Here is a 7936-nt window from a genome sequence, read left to right on the forward strand (position 1 = left end):
GTTTACATGAAAGTGTGAATATTCACCTTTCATGGACAGCTTTGGGTTCACTTTTACAAGAAGTACTTGAACTTCCCTACGCAAGTTATATTAATAAACTGTGTACAAAAGTGAAGATTTAGCCATCTCAGTTTCACATCAGGTTTGGACTTTCCATGGACTGATCACATAGTTTATAGTTACATAATCAAACTGCAGAAATCTCACTGACCGTCAAACGACCAATAAATTATGAAACGAGTACAATACATAAAGTGTTTTGTAAGATCTCATGTATCTTCTCAGTCTAGGCTGTGGAGAAAACAAGTCTGGACTACTAAAGTACAATATTGCAATGTCATTTCTCTAAGTACAACGCCAAAACAAACTCCTCTCAACAAACTCTCAACCTACATGGCAGTTTAGCATGTGATGCATGCTATGAAATATCCCTGGGAAACAAACAGTGGATTTAATAATTAAACACATAACGTCACAACTTAATGGATGCCAATATCCTAAACTTGTGTGCATAAGCCTAGCTAAGTGGAAGTTTACCTTTTGAATAAAAATTCCCTGCTAATTTACTCACCCCCATGTGAACCAAGATGTTCATGTCTTTGTCTTGAGTCAGAAATTAAGGTTTTTGAGGAAAACAGTCTAGGATTTTTCTCCATATAGTGGACTTCAAGCTCTGGGGATCAGCTCTATAGGTCTTAGCTAACAAAATTGGTCATTTTCTAAAAAAATATACAAATTTATTTACGTTTTTAACCACAAATATTCGTACATTGGTTAAAAAAGGCAGGGTAAGGTCACGGTGAAAAACGTCAACTTTATTTTTTTCCTCCAACATCGTTTTATTTTTTACCTTTTTTGTAAAGGTCTTGAAATGGTGCAAGATGAGCATTTGTAGTTATTTATTTTTTTAATTGTTTTAAGAAAATGGCTGCTCATTTCGCTAGATGAGACCCTTATTTCTCAGCTGAGATCTTGTAGAGCTCTTTGAAGCTCCATTGAAACTGCAATTTGGCCCCTATGTTGAACCCCATTGAAGTCCACTATATGGAGAAAAATCCAGGAAAGATTTCTTCGAAAACCTTAATTTCTTTGCGACTGAAGAAAGAAAGACGTCAACATCTTGGACGACATGAAGTGAGTAAATTATCAGGAAATTTTTATTTCGGAAGTGAACTAATCCTTTAACCTCAACCAAACCCTGAGTAGTTTATTATAGATAAAAGGAATAAAGAATATTTTCTTACATGAATATAATAATACATTTTATTTATAGTTAAAAAGTGTAATCTACCAGGTTTTTTTCCTAAATTGATTTTGAGTTAGTTTACTCAATGAATTAAAATCTGACATTGTTTACTCACCACTGTTGTTCCAAACCAGAAAGACTTTTATTCATTCAAACAAATTTGTAGCAATAGCTTAAAATACATTGTTTGGGTCAAAATTATACATTTTTCTTTTATGCCAAAAATCATTATGATATTAAGTAAAGATCATGTTCCATGAAGATATTTTGTAAGTTTCCTACTGTAAATGTCCCAAACCTTAAAGGGATGGTTCGGAGTAGAATTGACTTCATTGCTATGCACTTCGAAGCCCATCTAAATACCCCATCCGAAGTTTTTTTTACCTTAGTCAAACATTTATGGAGACATTAGAGTTTTTCGAATTGCTTGTTACAGGAGTGAATGGTACATGTGATGTATAAACTCGTAAATTGCACCACTAAACGTGCAAGTAATCTTACCAAACTTGTACAGTAGTGTAAATAGGTTATGTACTCACAAAACGCTGCATCAGAACATTTGTAAGTCCACCATGAGTGTTTTAAAAACACGTTTTACCCGAGAACTACTAGTCTCAGAAACTACAAGTCGACGTCACTTCCCTGGTTTGAAAAAAGCACGTAAAAGTCCTCCTACTACATCTGTGTGCATGTCAACTTGTAGGAGGACTTTTACGTGCTTTTTTCAAACCAGGGAAGTGACGTCGACGTGTCGCCATTTGTAGTTTTTGAGACTAGTAGGGATCGGCTAAAACGTGTTTTTAAAACACTCATGGTGGATTTACAAATGTTCTGATGCAGCGTTTTGTGAGTACATAACCTATTTACACTACTGTACAAGTTTGGTAAGATTACTTGCACGTTTAGTGGTGCAATTTACGAGATACATCACATGTACCATTCACTCCTGTAACAAGCAATTCGAAAAACTCTAATATCTCCATAAATGTTTGACTAAGGTAAAAAAAACTTCGGATGGGGTATTTACATGGGCTTCGGAGTGCATAGCAATGAAGTCAATTCTACTCCGAACCATCCCTTTAATTTATGATTAGTAATATTTGCGGGATTTGGGGTCACACTTTGAAATACACGTCTAAATCTAAGTCATCTGATGACCACTCAATTAATACGGATTTCTTTTACCAAATTTTTTTTATTTTGTTATTTTTATTTTTTTGAAGCATCAAAGTTTTGGTGTAATGGATATGCAATACAGAAACAGAAATCTCTCAGGTTTCTTTAAAAATGTAGTTTTTTGGGGTGAACTAACCCAATGCATCTAAAATACTGCATCAAAAATAGACTTTTTTTTTAATAATATAATTACAATATTTTGATTGATGGATCAGACTTACGTAAACCCGGTGCTTAAACACAATGAAAACCTGTTCATTGTTTCTTGCCCAAGTCAGCAAATCAACAACAATAGTAATGTTCTGTTAAAATAGCTCAGCCTATTTCCCATGAACCCAGTTTCCCTCCCAGACTCTTCAACAGGGAAAACTCAAGTGGCCTTCTCAACTCTGGAGAAGGTGTGAGGTATTTAAGAACGTCTGGAATGTTTGGCATCTTAAAGTCACAAACTTGTACAGTGCTTTTATCAGATTCACCATAATGAAAAATGACAGACACAAATAATGCTACAGAACTTTAGAGAAATGCTAACCATTTTGCACAGCCGTAAACCAAAGTTGTTAAGATGCGTTACAAACATTACATTTTTACAGCTGCAGATATCCTAGCAATGTTAAAGGGATAGTTCACCCAAAAATGAAAATTTGATGTTTATCTGCTTACCCCCAGGGCATCCAAGACGTAGGTGACTTTGTTTCTTCAGTAGAACACAAACGAAGATTTGTAACTCAAACCGTTGCAGTCTGTCAGTCATATAATGGCAGTCAATAATAGGATCCACGGCTTTGAATGTCAAAAAAACATACACAGACAAAATCAAATTAAACTCTGCGGCTCATGATGATACTTTGAGGTCTTAAGACAACAATTGATCTGCACAAGAAACTGAACAGTATTTATCTAATTTTTTACCTCTGATCCACTGCAAAGTCCAACTGTCCTGAGTGTGCAGTAGTGTGCTTATCCTGATTGTTTGCAATCGATTAAAAACTAATAGATGTTTGCTTGCACAAACTCATCCGAGAGTGTTGACTTTTCACTGACTCCCCACTTTTGAGCCTGATCGACTGAAGTTATGCTTGCTCTTCATCACGCGCCGGCTGTTGTGAACACACTCAGGACAGTTAAACATTACAGTGGATCAGAGGTAAAAAAAAATAATACATATTAATAAATACTGTTCAGTTTCTTTCAAAGATTGATTGTTTCGTGTCTTAAGACCTCAATGTATTGTCACGAACCGCAGGGTTTAATTTGGTTTTGTCTGTGTATCTTTTTAAGACTCTCAAAGCCGTGGGTCCCTTTGACTGCCATAATATGGCTGACAGACTGCAACTGTTTTGAGTTAAAAATCTTTGTTTGTGTTCAACTGAAGAAACAAAGTCACCTACATCTTGGATGCCCTGGGGGTAAGCAGATAAACAGATTAAGAGGTCAAAATTAAGGTAGATATTAATTTTTGGAGATGACAGATCATTTCAAGCACCCAATCACTTTTAGCCAGGTGGCAACACAACATTTGACCACTGCATTTACAAAAATCATTTAAGAAGTGTTTCAACATTGCATCTACTACTGATAAACACACTGATTTTTATTTGAATTATCACTCTGTAGGTCATTTAACCATGTATTTCTATGTCTTTGGATGGCCTTTGTCTTTCAAATGTACAATTTTTTTTGTCATCTGATCCGCTTTCACCTAATATATTTACTTAGTAAATATTTTATTAATTTTCACATTTGCATGTTTCTTGGTTCTCTGACGTTGATTATTTAAAAAATTTAAATTTAGTTTAATTTATTTTTTTATGATTTAATTAATGATTAGCTGTTCATTAAACACCATTATACATACATCAACACCATTATCCTCATATGTGCAGCAGGCAACACATGTTTTTGTGACTGCGGTTCATTAGTTCTCACTGGAGGGTTTCAGAAACAGAAACACATGGTTTCCGTTGGCCCACTTCCTCTGGTGTGTGTACTTTGGTACAATTCAAAAAGAACTAATCCAGTGACTTCTGGCAACATCTTGGATATGATGAGGATTTGAGGACTCGTCGAAGTGTTTGATATTAGCTAGAGCGGCCGATTTAAGTGGAAACCGGCGTGGGCCACACCTCGCACCCTGAAAGAAGGTGAGGAAGTAGGCTGGTGACCACAATGCATCCTGTCCTTCTGAAGTTCAAGGTTTCAGCACGAAACAGTGTCTCATGGGAACAACCAGCAAACGGTGTGGTGCATTGAAACTAAAGCACTATTTAAATTCTCATTTCCATTCTGAAATCAGTTACATTTCACATATTAAACACTTAAAGTAGTCCTTAATGGTAAAATGCTCATTTAGGGAAGCTGAACCTGACTTGGCATAGCTTTGTTTACAATGGAAAGGTGCAAGAGCTCTCAAACAAACACATATGACTGATACAATTCAGTTTAGATATCAAATATGGCATAACTTAGAGCTTTAGATGTAAATATAACTGATAACGTCTCCTAAGGCAACATTTCGGCTTTACAACTAACTAAAGTCACATTAAGTTTATTTACACGCAACCTTCAGTTGTAAACCGGCTATATTTAAAAACAGACTTAAGTTATTCTACCGTCTAGACAAAATAAACACTCTGGAACCAAGACTTTATCAGACTTCAGAAGATCAATAAGCTTTCATCTGAGTTGTTTTCATGCACAGACGCGACAGTAACAGCACAACAGATAAAACACACTTTTATCAAACCGAACGGGAATGAAAACAGCATTAGAAATGTTTTACCTTTGAAAACAGACGATCTGTGCTGCACAGGCTGTTAGTAAATAATCTGTGTGTTCATAGTGAAGCCGCTCGGTGTGGACAGACGAGACTCCAGTTTAACTCTGACTGATCAGAGCATGAGAAGAACACGAGTGCGCGCGTGCGTGTGCGTGTTTGTGACAGGCAGTTGCGGTTCTCAGCTCAGACTTCAGAAATAGTTTCACTGCAGTTGTAAAAGCTGTTAAATTAATAATGTAGAAATATTTAAAGGCTTTTGTTTTAAATAATTTTAAACATGTACTATTGTATTATATGATTGATAACATTATAATATTAAAAAAACCGAATATATATAATTATGACAATATAAATATTGTTTTTATTTTTAGAATATTGTAATTATATTAACTTATAAAAACAACTATGATACAAATGATTAATTTATTAAAAAATATTGGTAGATATATTCTGCAGTTCACTGCATGTATTCACCGTTGTAGTCTTGTTGCGTCCTCTAGCGGTCATTACATGTTTCTGTCCAAAACAACAAGGTTTAGGACTTTATGGCTTGGTTTCACAGACACAGATAGACTAAACCAGGATTAGACCATTGTTCAATTAGCACATTTAAGTAATTTTTATAAACATGCCTTAGACAAAAACATTACTGGCGTGCATCTAAAGACAAAACAAAGGCACTGATATATTTTTAGATCAATCAGTGCAAGTTTCTTTCAGTTGAAACAGCTTACATTTTAGTCTAGGACTAGGCTTAGGCCTTGTTTATAAAACTGAGGGTAGGTGTATTTGCATAACTGCCTTCTGAAATAAATCTCAGGTTTATGTAGGTTTAATATTAATGCATGACATTTCTATTCCTTTTTGTGAGTTGATAGTTTTATATTCGTCTTTTCTAAGCACCAGTTTAATATATAACATGTCATTAAATATTAAAAGGTACTTAAAAATATATGTTGTGGGAATTGCTTGAGAAAAAAAAATGAATGAATTCAATATGTTTTCGCAGAGACAAGACATATTTGTATTGTTCCGTGTTTCACCACAGGAAGGTTCAACAACTATGTATAAAACAATGGGTTAGAAAGCAGACTTGCAGATTTGTGTCCTAATTTGGTAGTGAAAGCAATAAGAAAACATAAAAGGAAATCAGATGAATAATAAACACAGCAGTCTTTTTAATAAGCTAAATCTAAAGGCTACTAATGTTGTGTGTGTGTGTGTGTGTGTGTGTGTGTGTGTGTGTGTGTGTGTGTGTGTGTGTGTGTGTGTGTGTGTGTGTGTGTGTGTGTGTGTGTGTGTGTGTGTGTGTGTGTGTGTGTCATCAATCATTCTACCTTTAAATAATTATTCAAAATATATATATATTTTTTTTAAATCAGAAATTACTTTGATTTCGGAAATTTATCTTCTAAATGTTTGTAATCCTTTTAAAAATGTGAAATGTCTTCAGGCAAGATGTCTTGTGTAGAACACTGTGTTGACAAATTTTCTGTCTCTAGAAACTAAAATTACTAAAAAGTGAGAAACATTATTAACCCATTTAATCCCAAATTTTTCCTAGAGATGACATATATGAATTTGTGTGGTATTTGTAAGGATGTTAAACAATCAATGTCAATTTTGTATAAAAAATAATTGAAAAGTCCATGGAAAAATGGGTTTCATCTCTGGTCACAATTGTGACCGGTAAGGCATTTACAAAATTAAAAATCTCCAGCCAGCAATTAGTTTAAAGACTGGTTTAACTTGTTGAAATTTGTTTTATTCCATTAACAAGAACATTATCTGGTCGTTTCAAAAATAACAAAAGACATGGAGGAATTATTACAAAACAATCACAACTGTGTACTGGTTGAACTCATTGAATTCCCCTAGACATCATGGAACTTCTTGAAGCACTCAATGTGCATTGGCCTGGCACACTTCTCACAGGAAAATGTTGTGCGACCGTCACAGACACGACATCTGACAAACCTATTTCCTGCACAACAAAAGAAATACTTAGACTTATTTATCTTTTACATAGCTTTTATATAGCTATTTGCAGATGTTATGATTCAGAAAACATCTTTATATACGAAATCTGCTTGCCTGTGTTTATTGGCCGGTGAGCAACACCATCAAACCTGTGTATATCATGCTGCGTTCCAGGCAGGTTTTTTAACTGGTAAATCACCACTTCAAACCACGACTCACGACTTTGTAGCGTTCCAGGCAAGTCAAGCCAAACTGCCTGGGTACATTTATGAATTATTATTATTTTTATATTATTATTAATTTGATTGCAAAGTTATATTGTCCTAAGCTCTATTTTTCCACCGTGTGCCACTTGCATAAACACCACACGCATTAGGGCTGACTTTGTTGTTTTGTGGGCTATGTTACGTCAGAACTCTTACTGGGAGTACATCGATCTAGTACGAGTTCACGAGTGGGAAGTCACGGGTTTGACTGCCGTTCCAGTGCACTTTCACTAGTAGAAGGTCGGAAAAACACGGGTTATGGCAGTGTTTTTCAACCTTTTTTGAGCCAAGGTACATTTTTAATTGAAAAAAAAAAATCACAAGGCACACCAACAATCGAAACTGTAAAACAAATTAAACTCTGTAGCCTATATTAACAATTTACAGCCATTCTTATCGAAGTGTCTTGAACAGGAATCAAATAAACACAAAGAAAAAAGTATTTTATCTTTCCTATTTCTTCTTCTTTTAAATAAAAAGTGCAATTAA

The 7936-nt window shown here is 34.9% G+C and overlaps 1 protein-coding gene across 1 annotated transcript in view; it reads right to left on the bottom strand.

Moving 5' to 3' along the window:
- Positions 1-5325, bottom strand: part of LOC141301776 (USP6 N-terminal-like protein) — a 34149-nt gene extending 28824 nt beyond the window's left edge. The window contains exon 1 of the mRNA XM_073831969.1: positions 5205-5325. The gene's annotated coding sequence lies outside the window, so the exon portion shown is untranslated. The remainder of the gene's footprint in view (positions 1-5204) is intronic.
- Positions 5326-7936: the final 2611 nt, after the last annotated feature.

Source organism: Garra rufa, chromosome 25 (assembly GCF_049309525.1).
Source record: "Garra rufa chromosome 25, GarRuf1.0, whole genome shotgun sequence".
Taxonomy (NCBI): Eukaryota; Metazoa; Chordata; class Actinopteri; order Cypriniformes; family Cyprinidae; genus Garra; species Garra rufa.